At 38.5% G+C, this 25,445-nt stretch overlaps 1 long non-coding RNA gene across 1 annotated transcript in view; it reads right to left on the bottom strand.

Annotated features, from left to right (window-relative positions):
- LOC128561215 (uncharacterized) overlaps window positions 1-25,445 on the bottom strand; it is a 183,486-nt gene that overhangs the window by 91,523 nt on the left and 66,518 nt on the right. The window lies entirely within an intron of this gene.

Raw genomic sequence — 25,445 nt, 5'->3', positions numbered from 1 at the left:
AGAGGGGGTTAGATGGGCACTGTCGGTGTCCTCACAGAGTGGGTAGGTGTGGGTGGGAGAGCCTTCTGCACCCATCACTGGCTCTTGATTACATTGACTTTGTTAGAGAAGGAGGCAATTTGGAACCTAAACAGAAAACTGGAACCACAGAGTGGCTGGTATCCCAGTGGGCCAATAATAGTGTACCGGTCAGTGTAGCCTTCAGTAACTTTTAACTCTAGAATCAAGAACTTCTATGTTGGCTAGTCTCCCTCCAAAACTGTAACTCTGTGAAGGTACATAGCTTGCACTCACTTTTAGCCAGCAGCAAAAAGCTTAGTCAAAATAAAAGGAAATATTCAAGTTAAAAATTTTCATGTCGATGGTTTAATAAATAACTCTGATATGCTGACATAGTACCTCCAGAACTATTATATAACAAAAAGAGGTAATAAAAATGAACTCTGAATTTGCCCTTTGATACTTTGCAAATCATACAAACTGCTCTAAGATTAGAAGAAAAGTGATATTAAAAAAGAGAAAGACAAAATTTAAAAAAGAAAGAAGTGATCGTGGCAGAATTATTAGACAGGAACTCAGAAGTTAAAATAGAGTGAGCCCAAGTATGTGCTGGATTATGGTGTAGACACCTGATTATTCAAGTCTGTTACCAAATGACTACTACACAAATAACCCTGAATTAGGTATTCTCTGAAAAATGTTAAACTCACTATTTTGTTAATGTGCATTAAATTTGATTTCTCACACACACTAGTAATATTCAGGAAGTGAGCCATTGAATGAGAAGAGAAAAATGGGAGGAGCAAGAATAAAAGAAGAATAGGAGCAGCAGAGATGCCGCCAAACACTATTTTGATCAAATTAATTTTATTCACTTGGGTTAATTTTATTGCTAATTTTATTCACTTGGGTCTCAGAGTCCAGAAGACCATCGACATGGTGTTTTCACACTCACCAAGAGAATCTAAGCTTGCTTAACATATCACAAACAAAACAGACAAAGATAACTAGAGAGAGAAAAAAAGATCTACTTTTGATGTCCGGGATTGCTTTTTGAGGTAATTGACATTTCAATAAATAACTTGGTGGCTATATTATCAATGAAAACAGATCAGAGAGATCAATAGATCATTCTTATCTAAACATATTTAAAGACTACTACTCACTCAGAAACCAATAATTTTGAGTATTTGGGCAGATATCTGTCTTCCATAGATAAAACTAAAGTTTTAAGGCAAAAAACATTTTTAGTTCATTGTAAATTTAAATAATAAATATCACTTGGGTGGGTTAGGGTTCAGGGTGGGTAAGAGGAATAAGTTGGGAAATAACTTCAAAACTATTTTAAAACCTGTATTCTAAAATACAGGAAGTATTCTGTATTCTTCCTCAGGAAGTTGGAAGTAAATCAACAGCTAAACTGAAGTGAATTTCTTCATTAATGGAAAGAAATTCTAAGGCATTTTGTTTTATCTTTCCCAAATCTTCAAACTATAATGAATAGAAGAAATAGTTTGGAGCAGTCAATAATCAGTTATTTTAAATCTGATAACTCCCCCTTCTTCTGGGACATTTAAAGACAGAGGATTTTCAAGGCATACAAACGGGAGCTGATAGCTATCCTACAGAAATTATTCTATAACATTGAGAAGAAGGGAATTCCCCCTAATTCATTATCGAAAGCCAATATTACCTGCATCCTAAAGCCCAGAAAAAGCACAACGAAAAAAGAGAACCATAGACAAATATTCTTTATGAATATAGATGTAAATATCCTGAATAAAATTCTAGCAAATGGAATTAAACAGCATATCAAAAAGATAATCCACCAATCACCTGGCTTCATCCCAGGGATGCAAGAGCGGTTCAACATATGGAAATCAAAAAATGTGATTCAACAGATAAATGGAAGCAAAAGCAAAGATCATCTCAATACATGCAGCAAAAACATTCAACAAAATTAAGCACCCTTTCCTGATTAAAAAAAACCCTCTAAAAACCAGACATAGGAGGAATATAACTCAAAATTTATAAAACCATATATGACAAACCCACAGCCAACATCATACCACATGGGGAAAGGTGAAAGCATTCTCCCTAAGAACTTGAACTGTCCACTATCACCATCTCTATTCAACATAGTGCCGAAAGTCCTAACCAAAGCAATCAGGCAAGAGAAAGAAAGGCTATCCAAGTTGATAGTCAAACTATCACTTTTTGCTGATGATATAATTTTGTATGTAGAAAATCCCAAGTCTTGAAATCCTGGTCTCAAGAGGTCCACCTGCTCAGGCTTCTCAGATTATATTTACACATAAATAGATATTCCAGCACAGAAATTATTGACCAGGTCTGTAATCAAGTATGTCTGCAGAAATGGTCCCTGGTGTTGGAGAGGTGGCTTCAAGGATGTTGAAAACAGGATAATCTGAGTAATAGACACAGAGGTGACAAGGGCAAAATATGCCTAGATTGTGAGAATATATTGCTTGGATTCTTTGACTTCTCATGATATATATAAACTCACATAAACTGAAAGTTTAACTTCAATAATTTCATGAAACTATTTAAAACCAAATTGTGGGAAAAGTTTTCAAATTTTGAGATGAAGAAATAAAATAAAAAAGAAAATAATATACATGGAAAAATATCTGTAACACATATAATTGACAAATAAGTGAGATCTCTAATATCCAGGTCCTTTTTTATTTAACGAAATGAAACAACAATCTGAAAATGGGCAATAACAAAAATTCTAAGAGAAGAAATAAAATAGGCCAAAAGGCATATGAAATGAGGTTGAGCATTGATAATTGTCAAAATAATGAAAAATAAGACAAAATGAGATATCACTACTCACTTCTAGTTTACACTACTGACAGAAAGTTGTATTGTCATAGGTTTACAAAAAACAATTAACAATATTTATTAATTTTTTTTGAGACAAAGTCAGTAGAGATTTGTGGCATCACAGCTCACAGCAATCTCAAACTCTTAGCCTCAGTCTCCCAAGTAACTAGGACTACAGGTGCCTGCCACAATGCCTCCCAGAGTGTATTTATAAAAATTTTAAAACACAAATTTCCCAGCTTATCACACTAGCAAATCAATTCCTAGAAATAAAAGAGTGTGTGAGGATAGAATGACAAGGCTATTTACTGCAGACTTGTTTGCAGAAGAAAAAAGTCTTGAGACATTTTTTATTGGAAGAATAAAGAATAACAAATGCCCCATTTGGGATGATAAGTGGATCTTAAAAGAAGAAATTATATCTTAAAACCTAGAGGGATGACTATAGCATATCACTAAGTATAAAAAACAAGGTAGAGAGAAATAAGTATTGTAAAATCCAATTTCTGTGAAAGACAAAATCAAAGCAAATAAAAATTCTTATTTATCAATGTATAGGTCCGTATGAGCAGGAAGAAAGATGTGGAAAGGTATAGAACTACCTGTTTATCTCAGAAACTTGAGATTGAAAAGAGTTAAAGAATTAAGGTTAACTCTTTAACAATAACTATTGGGTCACTTGTTACAAGATGTGTGATTCCATTACTTTATTACCTTCTAAAAAGCTGCAAAGAAATAAAGATCTCAGCTGCCAACATTCATATGTAATTCTGAAATAACCTAAAGGTACTATAATTGCTATTTTCATTATCTTTAAAAATACTTCTAGCCCAACAATGGCCAAAGTGATATAAACTACTCTCTGTGATCACTAAAGCCCAAGAAAGATTTTCAAGAGCTCTTTGTCCATGCTTTGTGTTACTTATTGGATCCTATAGGAACCTAAGTTCGTCTAAGACAGGTAGAAATGTTTGGGGAAAAATAAATTTTCATAGGCCTTAAGAGAAAACATTTAAAGCTAAAAACATGAATACTAAAATGTCTAATAGATATTTGCTATAGTCTTACACGATTAATGTGAGAAAACTTTGGAGTTATCTAGGTAGTCCTGGATTGTACCTTTTTCTCCCAAATAGGCTATATTTGGTTTTCCAATTGACTTCTTAGACCCCAAGATAGCTATATATGTGTCTTCTACACAGAAGCTTGGAAAATGTTGTTTTTTTTTGTACTTTATTTATTTTATTTTATTTTTTTATTAAATCATAACTGTATACATTGATATGATCATGGGGCATCATACACTCGCTTCATAGACCATTTGACACATTATCATCACAATTGTTTTGGCTTGGAAAATTTTTATATGAAAACTCTGGCCAGCCCAAGAGAAAAGACCTGGACAGACTGACACTTCAGATCCCATAGCAATAAACCCCACTGGAAAATTTCGTGGCCACTCACAGTATTCAGCTGCCACCCATGTGCTCAGAGCTTCTTGGAAGCTTGTTAGCACTCCATTCCTTAAAAGAAGCAGACAACCAAGAATCATCAGATATCTGAGGTGATTCTAGCTTTCTACTATGCAATATAGAGAACAAAAATGAAAAGGAAACTGGAAGAATATTCCATAAAATGTGAAAACAAAAAAGTCTTCAACGGTTGGTGGAATTGCAAACTAAAACGGCCTCTTTGGAAAGAAGCATGGAGAATTCTCAAAGACCTCAAAATAGACTTTCCATTTGATCCTGCAACCTCATTACTAGGTATCTACCAAGAAAAAAAAAAACAAACAGCATTTTATCATAAAGATATTTGTGCTAGAATGTTTATTACAGCTCAATTTACAATCACCAAAATGTGGAATCAACCCAAGTGCCCATCAATCCAGGAATGGATTAACAATCTGTGGTATATGGATACCATGAAATAGTACCTGGATGTAGTTGAAGCACATTATTCTTAGTAAAGTATCATAAGAATGGAAAAGCAAGTATTCAAATGTACTCAATACTAATATGAAGCCAGTAGATAATCTAATGTACACCCACACAAGAGAAAACTCAATTTAATTCAAGCTGAGGGAGTGAGGAGGAGAACTGATATGCTCCCACCTAATGGGCACGAGGTAGGGATATATGGTACCTCTCTAAGGTGAGGGGCACAAATACAGCAGAGACTTTACCTAACAAACACAAACACTGTCACCTAATAGTCTGTACCCTCATATTAATCTGAAACTTTTTAAAAGGCTGCTTTTAATATTTCCAAGGAGAAAAAATGATACCATATGTGAATTTAAAAGTATCATAGCAGGAATGGAAATACAATAGAAATGTTAAAAATCTCAATAAGGATATCCCCAGCATACCTTTTCTCCAGAAGATACCTAATGAAGTGCCCCTCAAATTCATAAATTGATTCAAAGAAAGACATGGGATCTGGGAAGCTGATGCTTTTTCATCCTGGAGAGAATGGAGGGATTCCCCAGGATGGGGGTGAGGAAGCTCTAGGATGGCAGGTGCTGCCGGATGCAAAGCACCCCCTGGAGTAAGACAAAGACTCCAGAGAGGTATTTGGCTGGGAATAAAATCTCCAGTCACTGTAGCAACTCTTGCTTGAAAAGGTCTTGTTTCTCAAGCAACTTATATTGAAGCAATGTTGATATGTCTTGGGAAAATGTGCTACTAAACTAAAAAAGTGGTTTTAATGATGACAAAGACATTCATTTAAAAATTGTCTATATAATGAGGATAATAGTGAACCTACCTCATGGAGTTATTGTGAGGTTTGAGTTGACAAAAGCTAAGCACTTAGAACAGTACCTCCATGTACTGAGAGTGACAAAGATATTAACTATCATTGTCATCACCATTAACACCATCATCATTATTAGGCAGATTATTAAGAGTTAAATTCTTGAGACCCTGACTCTACCACTAGAAGTGTTACCTTGGGAAATCTAAGTAAACTCTCTAAGCTTCAGTGTCTTCATCTGTAAAATGTGCATGGCAATGGTACCCACCTCATAAGTTAATTCTAAAAATTAAATTGAATGAGGCAATGTATGCACAGAACCTAGAGAGGAAGTACTCTGTAACTGTAAGATATTAATAGTAATAATTTGTGTTTTTCATGGAAAATAATATAAAATTTGAAAAGGAGAAAATTCTACACGATTAAAGAATTCTTCTTAGGTTCAGCAATGTAGCCCAGGCCTGCTAAACAACCACAAGTACAATGACGACAACAACAAAAATAGGCGTTGTAGTGGGCACCTGTATTCTCAGCTACTTGGGAGGCAGGGGCAAGAGAATCACTGAAGCCCAAGAGTTTGAGGTTGCTGTGAGCTGTGATGCTGCGGCACTCTACTAAGAACAACATAAAAAAAAAAAATGAGCAACAACAAAAAAAAAACAACTCTTTTTAATTTTTAGGTACCTTAATATTGTGATAATTGTGGTATTCATATTACTTTATATTGTTTCAATAAACGTTTAGTATTTCCATATTTTCTTAGTGGTTATAGCTTTAAGCATCTGCCAAACATACCATCAGAATAATTCAAAATAAATCACCAAAACATCTGTGGGACATTCAGATGGTCTGCAGTTTGGCTCTCACAAAAAAAAAAAAAAAAAACCCTGGACTAAACATGTTTGTGGGTTTGGATTTTGGTTTCTTGATTATTTTCCAAGTCTCTTCACAGGAGAAATGTCAACAAACACTCTGTTCTCTCACACAAGCTCCCCATGGCAGCACTCCAGGCTCTACGGTCACAAGAAGTTTGGCAAGCATTTTAACTCCCTCAACATCTTTGCTTCAGTATTAAAATCAAAATGAAATGTTAATTGAATACTATGATGGTTTTGAACATGGATTTTTCAGAAATTGCCCTAAGAACTAAAATATATTTCATTCTAAATAGATTACTTATTCTAAAATTCTATGGAATATTTATTTTTCCTTTTGGAGACAGAGTGTCCCTTTGCTGCCTGGACATGTGTGCAGTGGTGTGATTTTAGTTTATTGCAACATCACACTCCTGGGCTCCAATAATTCTCCTACCTCAGCCTCCTGACTAGCTGGGACTATAGACATCCACCACAGCACTCAACTGTTTTATTTTTTTTACAGAAACTATCTCACTACGTTGCTCAGGCTGGACTTGAACCTCTGACCACAAATATTCTTCCACCTCAACCTCCCAAAGTCCTAGGATTATGGGCATGAGCCACTGTACTCAGCCCTATAGAATATTTATCTATTTTATTCTAAAGTTCTTTTTACTTCATTAAAAATTTCCTTTCCCACCTTGCTTTTACAATTTATCCCTACACATGCTTCAGTATCAAAATAAAAATGAGGCTGCGCCCATAGCTCAGTGGGTAGGGCACTGGCCACATACACTAAGGTTGGTGGGTTCGAGCCCAACTGGGCCTGCTAAACAACAATGACAACTGCAACCAAAAAATAGCTGGGTGTTGTGGTGGGCACCTGTAGTCCCAGATACTTGGGAGGCTGAGGGAGGAGAATCATTAAGCCCAAGAGTTTGAGGTTGCTGTAAGCTGCGATGCCACAGCACTCTACCAAGGGTGATGTAGTGAGACTCTGTCTCAAAAAAAATAAATAAATAAAAATAAAAATAAATTCTAATTGAATGCTATTTGATGGTTTTGAATGTGGGTATTCAAAACCTTTTATGTTTTCAGATATTTATGCACAATGTGGTGTTATAATTTTTCTTTTTAGTAACATTTAGAATAATATGATCTCACCATTTTTCCAAGTCACTTAACCCAAAGACTGAGGATAATTCTGACAGTTACAATATTCTTTCTTAGGCCCGTGTAAATTATGAGGGCCCTTGCGAAAAAGAAAATGTCTTTCCCTCAGAGGCTTTGGAGTCATATCTCAGTACTACTCATCATTAGCTGCAGAATTATATTACAGATGCCAGCCCTTGCCTGCCTGTTAATCTTCCAAAAGAGTTTGTGTTAATTTATTATATCAGCAATAAAAAATTAATACACCCCTGTTGTAAGCATGACCACCATGTCAGGTCTCCCCTATATGACCACAGTTGGAAAAGCTTGTACAATTTCAAGAACCTATAAGATTAGACTGGGGGAGGAGAAAATGGCAGCCCAGAAACATCACTTCCAGATCATCTCAGAAAGAAGGAAAAGTTTTAGATGAAAAACAAACAAACAAACAAACAAAGATTGGGTGTAATTCCAAGGAAAAAATGCCAGAAACTACAAGAGATTCCATGGGAGGAAGTTGTCAAGGTGAACAAGAAAGAGCAAGTTATCAGCAGTGATCAATCCCTGAAAGACTGGGAGTCTAGCAAAAAGTATAGGTAGAGTAGTATGTTTTTCTCTCACTCACATCTCTGGCAGTAAGTGGGCTCCCATGCTGCTGGAGAGCCCTTCTACCCTCACAAGCCCCAAAGCAACAGCTGCCAGTGAACTGGGAGCTTCTTAAAGACAAAGCAACAGGCTACCAGGACTCCAAAGACTGCTTCCCATCACCACATACTTGAACTGTGACAGCAGGTGCTATATTGCTTCTCTATCCACTACGTACCTTTGATCTCCCTAGAGGGCTTCAGCCCTTCAGTTTTCATTTTATTTATTCCCATCCAAATATTTCTAACTCCAGCCCAGAGTACAGGAGCCACAAGGGCTAGTGGGTCCAAGGGAGAGGAACAGAAATGACCAGAGTGCTACTTTTCTCCATCCCGACTCTTTACTTCCATACCATTCCCTTCCCCTAACCATGGCTTCCAAGAGAAAAGATTGAGCCCACGGTCTCAGGAGCAGCTGCTTCCCCTGTTGGTGCATACACCACACTGAAGCTTCTGTAGGGATTAGGGCCCAAAATATTTCTCTTACAGACCTTCAACAGACTAAGGGATGCTCAGACTGTGAGCTCCCTGATCATCAGACCTCTCTGGAGCTGCTTTCTCAGCTGTTACATCTGGACAGGGCACATCCCAAACCAGAGGGACATCAAGCCTTTTTGAGTACCCCATAGACAACTCAGGACAAACATGTATCTCCCTAGCACAGTCAGAGACTAATCTTTGGGAACTTGGGGACAGACCAGATTCTGTACTTCTGGGACTCAACCAGGTTGCTCAAGGGCACAGAGTAGAGAATTGTGAACTAACCTCAGGAGACAAGGGAGCCCACACAGGCAGAACTGAACTTCTGAATGGCTAGAGGAAATCAGAGGTCCCCAAAACAACACTTCAGCTTGTTCCCTCCAGCAAGTATCAACTACTGCCAGGGAGGTTAATTTGCACAGTTCTTCACAGCATTTGCTAACTCAATCATACAGGGCATACATGACCACAGTGAGACCTGAAAAGCAAGAAGTGATTGGGGCTCCATCTTCTGTCATCTAAAACAGAACAGTTGCAAGATTCTTACCCACAAGCACCAGCTACTGTCTCAGAGGTTAAACTGGGCATGCCAATATAACTCACACTCTTAAGAAGACCACAGGGCTGGGGAAAGAGAAAAGATTTCGAAGACTTTCATCCTACCTCATCAAAGAGAGACAAGGAATCTGCCCACACACATAGCTCACCACTGCTACAGCTATAAACCACCTAGCAACTGAGAAAAAAACAACTACACTAGAGATATATAAAACTAAGGCATCTATCCAGAATATAGATCACCAGAAAACACCTATAAGCAAAGCCAGACGTTCTTACCCAACATATACTATATCATGGCCTTAGAAGTGAGGGACAAGAAAAAAGAAACCCCATCCAACAAAAGAAAATGAAAAATTAAGGAGCAACAACTGCTCCAGTTGAGAAGAACTTAATGAAAGAACTTTGGAAGTGTGAAACATCAGAATGAAAAGATACACCCCAAAGGGAAGACCAGCTTATTAGTAATATACACAAAAAAAATAAAAATATTAAAAAATGACAGACAAGGAATTCTAAATATGCATTAAAAGAAGTTAAATAAAGACCAACAAAAATGGAAAACCAACTAAAAGAAAGCAGAAAAACAATTTAGAAAATGAATGAAAAATGTACTAAAGAGATTGACATATTAAAAACATTTAGAATTTCTGGAAATGAAAAAATTCACTTAAAGAATATAAAACTCAGAGGGAAGTTTTCAGAATAAACTAAACCAAGCTGGAAAAAAAAAAAAAAATCTCAGAGTATGAAGACAACTCTGTTTACTGTTAATCAGTCAAAAATAAAGAACAGAGAATTGAGGGAATGAATTAAGCCTACAAGAAATATGGGATAATGTAAAATGGCATATAAGACTCATGGCTGTAAAACCTATTTGAGGGAATAATTAAGGAAAACTTCCCTGGCCATGCCAGAGCATTAGACATTAAAGCAAAAGAAGCTCAATGAACACTGGGAAGGTTCGTTGCAAAGAGGCACTCACCAAGACATTAGACTAACCAAAGTTGACACAAAAAAGGAACTCCTGTGATCCATGACATGAAAACATCAAGTATTTTACAAAGGAAGACCCAGCAGTCAAACTGCAGGCTTCTAAAGAGAGACCTAAAAGGCAAGAAGTGATTGGGGCTCCATCTTCTGTCATCTAAAGCAGAACAAGTTGCAAACCAAGAATTTTGTATCCTGCAAAACTAAGTCTCATATAAGAAGGAGAAATAAAGACTTCCTGACAAACAAACACTGAGGGAATTTGTAAAAACCAGAGCTGCCATACAGAAAATACTCAGAATTGCATTATACATGGATTAGCTCAATAGACCCACTAATGTAAAACCACCCAAAGCTAAAGCTCAGAGCTCATATAAAATAGTAGCATAAGAGAGAAAACAAATCTATAAGTTACTACCCAAAAGGATAAACAGAACAACATACCAATCAACATGGATTGTCTAGGTGCCCAACTCAAGGGACATAGGTCAGATGAATGGAATACGACCTAAGGATCTGATATGTTCTAAAAATACACCTAATCAAAAAGGTCTCATAGAGACTCAAGGTGAAAGGCTGGAAAAAAATATTCCATGTAAACAGAAAACAGGTATAGCCATTCTCATATCAGATAAAATTGACTTTAAATCAACAATAGTAAAAAAAAAGATAAAGATGTTCATTATATAATAATAAGCAAAGCATTTCAACAAGACAAAACGATCCTAAATATTTATGCATTTAACACAAGAATTCCTGGATACATAAAGCAAACACAAGTAGATCTAAGCAAAGAGATAAAACCACAATGATATAATATCTTACCCCAGTTAGTATAGGTTTGTTGAAAAGAAAAAAAGAAAAAGATGCTGGCATGAATGCAGAGAGAATGGAATATTTATCCACTGTTGTTGGAATTGCTAATTAATATAATGTCTATGGAAGTTGTATGGAGATCTCTCAAATAACTAAAAGTGGACCTACTATTTGATCCAGCTATCCCACTACTGGTTATTTACTTCAAGGAAATTAAGTCATTTTATCAAAAAGCCACTTCATTTAAATGTTTATTGCAACACAATTCTCAATTGCAAAGATGTAGAATCAACCAAAGTGCCCATCAATTCATGAGTAGATTATCAAAATGTGGTTATAATATTCCAATACTATGGAATATTATATAGCCACGAAGAAGGATGATTTGCGGCTTTTTGCAACAATTTGGGTGGAAGTAGATACCATTATCCTAAGTAAAGTATCTAAAGAATGGAAAAACAAACATCACATGTACTCTCTATTGAATTAGAATTAACCAAAGAGCACACATGTGCACAGAGAGAAGTAAAACTCAGCAGAAAATAAGCAGGGGATGAGTGAGAAAATGGGGGTAGACAAAACCCTACCTTATAGATATAATGAACATTATAGGCACACTTACAACCCTGATTCAAGCACAAGAAAATCAATACATGTAAACAAAAATATTTGTGCCCTCATAATATTTTGAAATTTTAAAAAAGTTTAATTTTAAAATTGATTATATAGGTCTACCTAGATAATCCAAGATAATTTCACTTTATCAATATCTTAAACTTAATCACTTGTACAAAATCACTTTTGCTATGTAAAGCAACATATTCATAGGCTCCAGAGATTAGGAGTGGACATTCTGGGGGGGACATTATTCTGCCTACCACACAGGGAATCCCTGATCTCAATGGAATCAAGCATATCCTCTCTCTGTGTGATATGAATTTAGGAGATACTTTTCTTTTAGAGAAATATTTTATTTTATTTTTTAACTTAATTTTTATTAAATCATAACTGTATACATTTATGGGGTACAATGTGATGATTCTATATACAATGTGGAGGGCTTAAATCAAACTGATTAACATAATTTATCACCATCATCATACTTATTTTTTGTGGTAGGACATTTACAATACACTCTTAGTTGTTTTGAAACAACTACCCTTTTGAAACAACTACGCTTGCGTTGTGCACCTTAGGTGAGATCCCACCAAATACCCTCTCTCCATTTGTCCCACCCTCCTCTCCCATAGAAGGAGATACTTAAATGGAAATGTAATAGAGAATTGGGCTGGCTTACAGAGAAACAGAGAGAAAAAGAAGCAGAGGGACATGATGCCCTGTGACCCTTAGAGATTGATAGGTTTACCCTTCCAGTGGTTCTCAACCTTCCTAATGCCGCGATGTATTTTCATTGTTACAAAGGGATCCCTATCCACAGGTTGAGAACCACTGCAGAGGTTGTTCCAAGCCTTCTAAGTCCCTCTGATTCTAATCCTTTTATCCAATCATGTATCCCTTCCTCTTCCCATTGCCTATCTAAACTTCTAGAAGTCAGGGCAAAGAGTAAAAGTAGAGTACTTGCCAGAGGGTATTAAGAACAGTCTCCTGAGATAGAAATTGTCCCAAAGTGGTTTTGGTGGTTCATGGAGCCATACGTTCTTGAAGTGATGGAAGCTTGTAAGTATGTACCAGAGTTCCAAAAGTATGTTCCCAGGCCCTGAAAACAAGGTGGAGTAGCTACAATTCTCTCAACTGCTAGGTCCAAAGGTGTGGGAGAGGAATAAAATGTATAAGAGACAAATTCAAGATTCTTTGTCCATGCTACTGATTTCATCTATACCTATCAATTCTAACTTGTCTTTCCTGATAAATCTTAATAAAATACCTTTCCTTTAAGGCTCACATGACTCAAAGTAGAAGTCACTTCTTCGATTTCGTCAATAAATATCTGAGCACTGACTCCACAGGAGGCATTAAGTGCTGAGAATGGACAAGGAAAAGATAGGTGCCATCTTTCTCCTTTGAATTCCACTCCCAAACTCACTCCTAGCAATGTCCATTTCCCACCTCACCTGAGGGTTATCCGTTCTGTCAACCTAACCACTGGTGACCCTGTTGCAAATATATAAACCCTTAAAGAGGAATTGCTGGAGGGCGGCGCCTGTGGCTCTGTGGGTAGGGCACCGGCCCCATATACCGAGGGTGGCAGGTTCAAACCCGGCCCCAGCCAAACTGCAACAAAAAAATCGCCAGGCATTGTAGCAGGCGCCTGTAGTCCCAGCTACTTAGGAGGCTGAGGCAAGAGAATCGCCTAAGCCCAGTAGTTGTAGGTTGCTGTAAGCTGTGTGACGCCACGGTACTCTACTGTGGGCGATAAAGTGACTCTGTCTCTACAAAAAAAAAAAAAAAAGAGGAATCACTGGATTTTCTGGATCATGAGGTTCCTCACAGTTAGCACAGTAATTGTCCTAACATAAATAAGCACAGGAATTCAATAATCATTCACTAAACACCTAGTATATATATGATACTAGGTGCAATAGAGAATATAAATGAAACTTAGGATCCTTGACCAGGAATTTCCAATAAAATTTGAGAGATTTGTCTCTATGCCAAATGTATATATCAAGAAATGAGAATTGGCCCAAAATATCACAGAAGAGGCACTAGTTCTACAGGGATGCAGAGAAGGGAAAAATGACTGTGAGATGCAGCTAGTATATCTGCACAGAGGGGGCCTTGTCCTGTGTCTCAAAGTTAGGGCAGAATTTGAATAGGTCATGGGGACAGAAAAGAGGAGAAAAACCATGATGAGCAAAGACTTGAGAGGAATAGACTTCTGTTTGTGGGACAATGAGGACACAACCTCTTAAAGAACATGGGTCCTATACTGGAGATGACAGATGGCAAAATGAAAGAGGTTAAAGGCAGTCCACGAATGCTCCTAATGTCAGGCAAAAAATCAAGGACTTTCTTCTTTCCTTCAAATTTTTCCAAACTGAAGTTATAGGACCTCCCTTTCCTCTCCTTCCTGTTGAGTGAATGTTTCCTAGCACTGATATTAATATCAATGACTACATATTGAAAGCTTACTGACACAGTCATGAACTAGTCATGAAATTGTTCCCTTGGCAATTCTAGAGCAATATGTTCTTTATGTTAACTTGTGCATGTTGACACACTTATAAGTAAATATCTGACCATAAAAATGTTTGATGCCTCTAAGGTGGTTAAAAGAAAAACCAAATTCCTATTATCTGAAAACCATACACACACTAGTTACACTGATTAAAGGACACTAGAAATGATCCAGTGAGAGTTCTTTTGATTTTCTAAGATTATTTAAAGTCCACCACAGCTGACCTATCCAAGATGGCTAACAAGACACATCGTTTTTTAGACCATCCCTGTGAGCTGGCAGGATATTAGACAGAGTGGAGGGGACAGCTTCAGTGTGGACCACAGAGAAGTCAGAGATGGCTGGGTACCTCACAAAGAAAACTAACTGGAAAGCCGGGGATTATGAAGATAAAGAGAAGATATCAGCTGATCAAATCCAGAGATAGTCGGAGCCCAGCCGTAAGATAAGCAGGGATTCTCCCCCCCTCTTAACTCCCAGCAGGACACTAAGTACACTGCAGGCTTCTCCACCCTGCATGAACCCAGGCAGAGTGGCAAATACAGAAGAGTGCGGAGAACAAAGTAGGAATTTGGGCAGTCCAAGCACTGCAACCCCTGGAGAGTGCCATAAGAAGCTAGATTGACAGCATTCTCCCATCCAGACACTTCTCCGCTGCTAGCACCTCTCTAATCCACTTCAACTGAGAAAGCAAAGTGAGCTCTGGCTATCGGTGTGCTGCAGCCCCTCCCTCACTTAGCACAACCAGTGTAGTTTGACCCAAGAAATTTGTGAACTGGCCACTTCTTCCAGTGGGCTTAGCATGTCCCAGGCTGAGGTTGAGAGGTCAAAGACCAAAAATAAAAGATTATTCTGAAACGTGAAATGAAAGGAACGGAGTCCAGGTTCTATGTGGACAACATTGGCCTTTATTTCCACCTGGATGCTGGCAAGCTGAGTTTGAGAAGGAAGTCAGCATATGGGTTAAGGTGGATGGTGATTTAAGGGGTCAGAAGGGTGGGGGTGGGCACATTCCCTCTTTCTTGGTGGTACAGTCTATTTGGGCATGTCCGTTCTATTTGACTCTATCAGAGGTCTCCTCAGAGAGTGTGACACACACCTCGTTCCCTTTAGGACTTGTGGTGGAACAGTGAACAATTTGGGAACTTCTTGCCCACAGGCATTTTGTGGGGTCATATGCCGGTAGCTAAAATAAGCAAGCCCGTCCAGGTGTACCCCAGACATGAGAAGGGAGAAATCTGGGGCTGGTCTCCAGTGGCAAGGAAGCCTATATGAACGTATCTACCAGTAGAGTGGAGTGCTGAGGAACAGGATCTGATAATGCAGTCATCTGCCTATTAGAGAATTGCCATCTTGGGTAAGTGTATGGCATTTAGAGAGGAATAACTTTGCCCCTAGTTTCATGGCAACCAAATGCCTCCAACTCAGGCCCACCAGTTCAGCCTGAGCTGGTGCTGAACCAGCACCACCACCATACCCACATTACAACAGGCAGAGCAGTTTGTATGGGGAAGTTCCCAAGCGTTCTGTGAGCACATGCTATAGGCAGTTCCCACAGAGAGCCAGCCTGCCCCTCTTCCTCCAAGGTCCAGTAGTGGAACAGAGGTGCACAATTTTGAAACTCTCTGCCCACTGTCACTTTGTGGAGATATACACTCGTGGGACAGACATGTAGAACAGAGGGAGAGCTGAGAGCTGAACTCAGGTGGTAAGGGACCACACATAGACAAAACTAGTAGAAGTGTACTATGGGGGTCCAAGGAGTGGTGATTTGGGGGAGTACCCACCCCACCCCACAGAAAAACTGTACTGCTGGATGAGGGTGGAAAGATCTCAGCCCAGGGCCTTACCATTCAGCATTTATGCTCCTCCCTCATGAGCAACCCTCTGGTTTGGAAAGCTCATTCTGATGCTCATCCTAGCACGCCCCGCTACTGGCCAGAAAGCATTTTCTGAGTCTCACCAAGGCTTTGCAGAGCCTTTCAGGCTCCTGCAAGTTAACCACAAACCACCTTGCTCCTCCCTCCACCATCAAAGTCTCACCTAAAGCTTGAGGCACTCAAGCACTCCACCTGGGGACCAGATTCTGTCACAGGAACAAAAGAATATCTCAGCAACTGGCTCTTTCATACAAACATCAACAGTGATAGTAGGTCAAAGATAAGAGAGAAATAAGAGGAATGAACAAGGTCAACAAAAAATATAAAATTATGTAAAGAGGCTGAAACATAATAAAGATAAGCTTCCCTGTGGGTGAAGAAACACAAAAGGATTGGAAAACCTATCTGAGGGAATAATTACAGAAAACCTCCTGGGACTTTCCAAAAATTTAGATATCCAGTTAAAAGAAGCTCAAGAACACCTGGAAAATTCATCACACAGAGCAATCACCATGACACATGGTCATCAGACTGGCCAAAGTTAACATGAAGGAGGAACTCCCACAAGCCAGAAGAAGAAAAAAAATCAGGTAATTTACAAAGGAATCCCATCAGGCTAACTGCAGACTTCTCAAATGAGACCTCACAAGCAAGAAGAGATGGGGCTCTATACTCAGTCTTCTTAAACAAAATAATGGCCAGTCTAGAAATTTATAACCTGTGAAAGTATGTTTCTTAAATAAGGGGAGAATAAAGACTTTTTCAGAAAGCACACACTGAGAGAATTTGTCAAGACCAGACTAGCCCTACAGGAAGTTACTCAGATCTGCATTATACATCACCAGCACAATGTACACATACTAGTATAAAATCACTCAAAAGCTAAAGCTTGCCACCCATACATGATAGCCCAAGAAGTAAAACAAACCAATAAGGTTCTATCCAGCAGGATGAATATAACTGCTTCCCACTTACAAATTATTTCAATAAATGTGAACAGCTTGAACTCCCCATTCAAGAGACATGGGCTAGCTGAAGGAATTTTAAAAATACAAGGTAAGAAAGTACCTGCAGTCTCCAGGAAACATACCTAAATCATTAGGACTCATTCAGCCTTCAAGTTAAGGGATGGAAAAAAAAATATTCCATCAGAATACTTTTTCAGAATTTTTTTCTGAATATCTTCAGAAAATCAGAAGAAAACAGGGATACCCATTTGTATATCAAATAACAGAGACTTCAAATTAACAATAGTAAAGAGGGCGGCGCCTGTGGCTCAGTCGGTAAGGCGCCGGCCCCATATACCGAGGGTGGCGGGTTCAAACCCGGCCCCGGCTGAACTGCAACCAAAAAATAGCTGGGCGTTGTGGCAGGCACCTGTAGTCCCAGCTACTCGAGAGGCTGAGGCAAGAGAATCGCTTAAGCCCAGCAGTTGGAGGTTGCTGTGAGCTGTGTGATGCCATGGCACTCTACCCGAGGGCCATAAAGTGACACTCTGTCTCTACAAAAAAAAAAAAAAAAACAATAGTAAAGAAAGACACAGATTGTGGTTATATAATGATACACATAACGGGAGCAATTCAACAAGAAAATGTAACAATCCTAAATATTTATGCACCTAACACAGGTACACCCAGATTCTTAAAGCAAATGCTACTAGATTTAAACAAAGTAATAAAAAACAGCACAGCATTAGTGTGGGAATGGCCCTGGGCCTCAGTCTATGGCTGCTCAACATGACTAAGGTGTGGGGATGGGTGTTGGAATGTTTGCTTGCATAGATAGAAAACTAGTTTGGGGACATTTAAGTGGAGATAGGATATCAGCAGAGTTAAAAGGGGATTTAAAAATTGCCCTTGAGGGAGGGCGGAGCAAGATGGCGGCCGAGTAATAGCTTCTTTGCATCTCGGAACCGTGAGTCTGGGGAGATAGGACTCCAGGCATCTCTGGCTGGTGGGAACTGCCTATCATCACTCCTATGAGGATACAGGGAGTCAGCAAGAGACTTCTGGACCCCAAGAGGAGGACTAAAACAGTGGAAAACCGGCAAGTGGTCGCGTGTGTTCCATCCATCTAAACCCGCCCACAACTTCCACAGGCACAAGAACTTAAAGAGCAAGAGGAAGTGAAAAGAAAATTAGGGCAAGGAAACAGATAAAAGAAATCACTCATGAGGAAGAATCAGCAGAAAACTCCAGGCAACATGAAGAACCAGTTCAGAACAACCCCACCAAGGGACCATGAGGTAGCTACTGCAGATGATTCCACCTGTAAAGAAATGTTAGGAATGACAGAAAGGGAATTTACAATACACATGTTGAAAACAATGAAAGAAATGATGGAAACAATGAAGGAAATTGCTAATAAAGTGGAAAATAACCAAAAGGAAATCCAAAAACAGAATCAAATAAGAGATGAACGATATGAAGAATATAAAAAGGATATAGCAGACCTGAAGGAACTGAAACAGTCAATTAGGGAACTTAAAGATGCAATGGAAAGTATCAGCAACAGGTTAGACCATGCAGAAGAAAGAATTTCAGAGGTAGAAGACAAAGTTCTTGAGATAACTCAGACAGCAAAAGAGGCAGAAAAGAAGAGAGAGAAAGCAGAACATTCACTGTCAGAATTATGGGACTTTATGAAGCGTTCCAACATACGAGTTATAGGAATTCCAGAAGGGGAAGAAGAATGCCCCAGAGGAATGGAAGCCATACTAGAGAATATTATAAAAGAAAATTTCCCAAACATCACCAAAGATTCTGACACACTGCTTTCAGAGGGCTATCGGACCCCAGGTCGCCTCAACTCTAACCGAGCTTCTCCAAGACACATTGTGATGAACCTGTCCAAAGTCAAGACAAAAGAAAAGATTCTGCAAGCTGCCAGGAGTAAGCGCCAGTTGACCTACAGGGGCAAATCCATCAGAGTGACCGCAGACTTCTCTAATGAAACTTTCCAAGCAAGAAGACAATGGTCATCTACCTTTAATCTACTTAAACAGAACAATTTCCAGCCCAGAATTCTGTACCCTGCTAAGCTAAGCTTAAAAATTGACGGAGAAATCAAATCATTTACGGATATACAAACATTGAGGAAATTCGCCACAACAAGACCAGCTCTACAGGAAATACTTCAACCTGTTCTGCACACTGACCACCACAATGGATCAGCAGCAAAGTAAGAACTCAGAAATTAAAGGACAGAACCTAACCTCCACACTGATGCAAAAGATAAAACTAAGCAATGGACTCTCACCAAATAAGACAAATAGAATACTACCACACTTATCAATTATCTCAATAAATGTTAATGGCTTGAATTCCCCACTGAAGAGACATAGATTGGCTGACTGGATTAAAAAACACAAGCCATCCATTTGCTGTCTGCAAGAAACACACCTGGCTTCAAAAGACAAATTAAAGCTCCGAGTCAAGGGTTGGAAAACAATTTTTCAGGCAAATGGAATTCAGAAGAAAAGAGGAGTTGCAATCTTATTTTCAGATACATGTGGATTTAAAGCAACTAAAGTCAAAAAAGACAAAGATGGTCACTTTATATTGGTCAAGGGAAAACTACAACAAGAAGACATTTCAATTCTAAATATTTATGCACCCAATTTAAATGCTCCCAGATTCTTGAAGCAGACCTTACTCAGTCTGAGCAATATGATATCTGATAATACCATCATAACAGGGGACTTTAACACACCTCTTACAGGGCTGGACAGATCCTCTAAACAGAAATTAAACAAAGATATAAGATATTTAAATGAGACCCTAGAACAACTGTGCTTGATAGACGCATATAGAACACTCCACCCCAAAGATAAAGAATATACATTCTTCTCATCACCCCATGGAACATTCTCCAAAATTGATCATGTCCTGGGACACAAAACAAATATCAACAGAATCAAAAGAATTGAAATTTTACCTTGTATCTTTTCAGACCATAAGGCACTAAAGGTGGAACTCAACTCTAACAAAAATGCTCGACCCCACCCAAAGGCATGGAAATTAAACAATCTTCTGTTGAATAACAGATGGGTGCAGGAAGAAATAAAACAGGAAATCATTAACTTCCTTGAGCATAACAACAATGAAGACACAAGCTACCAAAACCTGTGGGATACTGCAAAAGCAGTTTTGAGAGGAAAATTCATCGCTTTAGATGCCTACATTCGAAAAACAGAAAGAGAGCACATCAACAATCTCACAAGAGATCTTATAGAATTGGAAAAAGAAGAACAATCTAAGCCTAAACTCAGTAGAAGAAAAGAAATATCCAAAATCAAATCAGAGATCAATGAAATTGAAAACAAAAGAATCATTCAGAAAATTAATGAAACAAGGAGTTCGTTTTTTGAAAAAATAAATAAAATAGATAAACCATTGGCCAGATTAACTAGAAATAGAAAAGTAAAATCTCTAGTAACCTCAATCAGAAATGATAAAGGGGAAATAACAACTGATCCCACAGAGATACAAGAGATCATCTCTGAATACTACCAGAAACTCTATGCCCAGAAATTTGACAATGTGAAGGAAATGGATCAATATTTGGAATCACACCCTCTCCCTAGACTCAGCCAGGAAGAAATAGACCTCCTGAACAGACCAATTTCAAGCACTGAGATCAAAGAAACAATAAAAAAGCTTTCAACTAAAAAATGCCCTGGTCCAGATGGCTTCACTCCAGAATTCTATCAAACCTTCAAGGAAGAGCTTATTCCTGTACTGCAGAAATTATTCCAAAAAACTGAGGAAGAAGGAATCTTCCCCAACACATTCTATGAAGCAAACATCACCCTGATACCAAAACCAGGAAAAGACCCAAACAAAAAGGAGAATTTCAGACCAATCTCACTCATGAACATAGATGCAAAAATTCTCAACAAAATCCTAGCGAATAGATTACAGCTTATCATCAAAAAAGTCATTCATCATGATCAAGTAGGCTTCATCCCAGGGATGCAAGGCTGGTTTAACATATGCAAGTCTATAAACGTTATCCACCATATTAACAGAGGCAAAAATAAAGATCACATGATCCTCTCAATAGATGCAGAAAAAGCATTTGATAAAATCCAGCATCCTTTTCTAATTAGAACACTGAAGAGTATAGGCATAGGTGGCACATTTCTAAAACTGATTGAAGCTATCTATGACAAACCCACAGCCAATATTTTACGGAATGGAGTAAAACTGAAAGCTTTTCCTCTTAGAACTGGAACCAGACAAGGTTGTCCTCTGTCACCTTTACTCTTCAACATAGTGCTAGAAGTTCTAGCCAATACAATTAGGCAAGACAAGGAAATAAAGGGAATCCAAATGGGAGCAGAGGAGGTCAAACTCTCCCTCTTTGCTGATGACATGATCTTATACTTAGAGAACCCCAAAGACTCAACCACAAGACTCCTAGAAGTCATCAAAAAATACAGTAATGTTTCAGGATATAAAATCAATGTCCACAAGTCAGTAGCCTTTGTATACACTGATAACAGTCAAGATGAGAAGCTAATTAAGGACACAACTCCCTTCACCATAGTTTCAAAGAAAATGAAATACCTAGGAATATACCTAATGAAGGAGGTGAAGGACCTCTATAAAGAAAACTATGAAATCCTCAGAAAGGAAATAGCAGAGGATATTAACAAATGGAAGAACATACCATGCTCATGGATGGGAAGAATCAACATTGTTAAAATGTCTATACTTCCCAAAGCAATCTACCTATTCAATGCCATTCCTATCAAAGTACCTACATCATACTTTCAAGATTTGGAAAAAATGATTCTGCGTTTTGTATGGAACCGGAAAAAACCCCGTATAGCTAAGGCAGTTCTTAGTAACAAAAATAAAACTGGGGGCATCAGCATACCAGATTTTAGTCTGTACTACAAAGCCATAGTGGTCAAGACAGCATGGTACTGGCACAAAAACAGAGACATAGACACTTGGAATCGAATTGAACACCAAGAAATGAAACTAACATCTTACAACCACCTAATCTTCGATAAACCAAACAAGAACTTACCTTGGGGGAAAGACTCCCTATTCAATAAATGGTGTTGGGAGAACTGGATATCTACATGTAAAAGACTTAAACTGGACCCACACCTTTCCCCACTCACAAAAATTGATTCAAGATGGATAAAGGACTTAAATTTAAGGCATGAAACAATAAAAATCCTCAAAGAAAGCATAGGAAAAACACTGGAAGATATTGGCCTGGGGGAAGACTTCATGAAGACGACTGCCATGGCAATTGCAACAACAACAAAAATAAACAAATGGGACTTCATTAAACTGAAAAGCTTCTGTACAGCTAAGGAGACAATAACCAAAGCAAAGAGACAACCTACACAATGGGAAAGAATATTTGCATATTTTCAATCAGACAAAAGCTTGATAACTAGGATCTATAGAGAACTCAAATTAATCCACATGAAAAAAGCCAACAATCCCATATATCAATGGGCAAGAGACATGAATAGAACTTTCTCTAAAGATGACAGATGAATGGCTAACAAACACATGAAAAAATGTTCATCATCTCTATATATTAGAGAAATGCAAATCAAAACAACCCTGAGATATCATCTAACCCCAGTGAGAACGGCATACATCACAAAATCTCAAAACTGCAGATGCTGGCGTGGATGTGGAGAGAAGGGAACACTTTTACACTGCTGGTGGGACTGCAAAGTAGTACAACCTTTCTGGAAGGAAGTGTGGAGAAACCTCAAAGCACTCAACCTAGACCTCCCATTAGATCCTGCAATCCCATTACTGGGCATCTACCCAGAAGGAAAAAAATCCTTTTATCATAAGGACACTTGTACTAGACTGTTTATTGCAGCTCAATTTACAATCGCCAAAATGTGGAAACAGCCTAAATGCCCACCAACCCAGGAATGGATTAACAAGCTGTGGTATATGTATACCATGGAATACTATTCAGCCATTAAAAAAAATGGAGACTTTACATCCTTCGTATGGAAGTGGAAGACATTATTCTTAGTAAAGCATCACAAGAATGGAGAAGCATGAATCCTATGTACTCAATCTTGATATGAGGACAATTAATGACAATTAAGGTTATGGGGGGGAAGCAGAAAGAGGGATGGAGGGAGGGGGGTGGGGCCTTAGTGTGTGTCACACTTTATGGGGGCAAGACATGATTGCAAGAGGGACTTTACCTAACAATTGCAATCAGTGTAACTGGCTTATTGTACCCTCAATGAATCCCCAACAATAAAAAAAAAAAAAATTGCCCTTGAGCTGAGACAATCTAGCCTGAAGTCTGTAGGCAACTTTGTTTGTTACCTATTTTGTTCTGCCCTTGAGAATTGTTCTACGATTTAGTGCCTCCACCCTGATGACCTTTTTCTTAATCAAAAGACCATCCTGGGAGCGGCACCTGTGGCTCAGTGAGTACGGCACCATGGGGTAAGTATACCATAGGGTGGCAGGTTAGAACCAGGCCCTGCCCAAACTGCAATAAAAAAAATAGCCAGACATTGTGGCAGGCTCCTGTAGTCTCAGCTACTCGGGAGGCTGAGGCAAGAGAATCGCCTGAGCCCAGGAGTTGGAGGTTCCTGTGAGCTGTGACATCACCACATTCTACCAAGGGCAATAGAGAGAGACTCTGTCTCTAAAAAAAGAAAAAAAAAAAAAAAAAAGACCACACTGCATGATTGAGTCAAGAGACTATTAACTCATTACTTTCTGTAAACACATGCCCTAAAATCTTAATAAAATCTCTTCAGAATTCAATTCAGGGTGGCACCTATCTGCCTCCCTACATGCAATAGGTGTCCATCTCTCCCTGATCTTAACATATTTTCTCAAAGAAACTCCGCCTGTGAATTTCTCAGGCCATTTCTTCCTTCTTCTCTGGACCCCAGGCAGTCGGGAAAGTCCCCTCTTGGAGAGTTCTTAATCCGCTGTGTTATGGCTTCCTCCTGTGCCCAACAATAAAATGTTCAACATCACTAATCATGAGAAAATGCAAATCAAAACCATATGGAGATATCGCTTTTAACCCAGTGAGAATGACTTTTATCAAAAAGTCCCAAAACAGCAGATGCTAACATGTATTCATAGAGAAAGGAATGCTTATACACCATTGGTGGGACTGCAGACTAATACAACCTCTATGAGAAATAGTATTGAAATTCTTCAAAGAACTAAAAAAAAAAAAAAAAGACCTACCATTTGATCTAGGAATCCACTATTGCATATTTACCCAAAGGGGAAAAAAAGTATTTTATCAAAAATACACTTGCATGCAAACATTCATTATAGTACGATTCTTAATTCCAAAGATGTGGCATCAACCCAAGAGTCCACCAATCCATGAATGGATTGATAAAATGTGATGTATTTATACCATGGAGTACTATTCCACTATAAAAAAAGAATTAATTCATATCGTAACATTCTGGATGGACTTGGAAACCATTCTCCTTAGTGAAGTATCATACGATTGAAAAATCAAATACCACCTATATTCACTATTAAATTGGAACAGACCAAATGCCACTCATGTGTACACATGAAAGTAAAAGTCAACAGAAATTAAGCAAGTAGGAGGCGGGAGGAGAGAAGGGATGATACCATACCAGACGGGTACAATGGACAGTATCTGGGTGATGGGCACACTTATTACTTTGTCTCAAACAGTACAAAAGCAATTCATGTACCAAAACATTTGTACCCCTCTAATATTTTGAAATTTTAAAAAATAAAAAAAATAAAGGATACTTGAAATGCCTGCTCCTCTAAAATGCCTTCCTCTGCATGCTCCATTCAGAAGGACTAAGTCCCTCCTTTTCTGTCCCAAAGCACTAATTTAATAATAGTGTCCTTCCAAGACAGTCTGAAATACAGACTTGGTTACACATGTGCCTTTTCACCATAGACTATATGAGTTTCATTTATGGATAATTGCAGCTAAGATTTATTAAGGATTTTTCTGCCTACCAAGTTCCATGGTAATAGCTTTACATGGCTCATTTCATGTATTCACCAAATAGTTCTTTAAACTGGTACTATTGTTCATCCTCATCTTACAGATAACAAAGCCAAGGCAAAAAAATAATTAAATAATAAGTCCAAGTTCACACAGCTAGTGGGAAATGGGGTCTTCCTGATCCCAAAGGCTGTGCCATGACCACTGGTCCATACTGCCTCACGGCATCGGTAGAACTCATCCCTTGCCTCCTCAAGTCCTTCATTCAGAAAAGCTCCTTCTTTTCTGCTCCCCAAAGCACTAACATCTCCCTGTGATAGGATACTCCCCAGGGAGGCTGATA

This window comes from Nycticebus coucang, chromosome 1, assembly GCF_027406575.1.
Source record: "Nycticebus coucang isolate mNycCou1 chromosome 1, mNycCou1.pri, whole genome shotgun sequence".
Classification (NCBI taxonomy): Eukaryota; Metazoa; Chordata; class Mammalia; order Primates; family Lorisidae; genus Nycticebus; species Nycticebus coucang.
The sequence above is the reverse complement of the archived record's forward strand: the minus strand, read 5'-3'. Positions and strand labels throughout refer to the sequence as shown.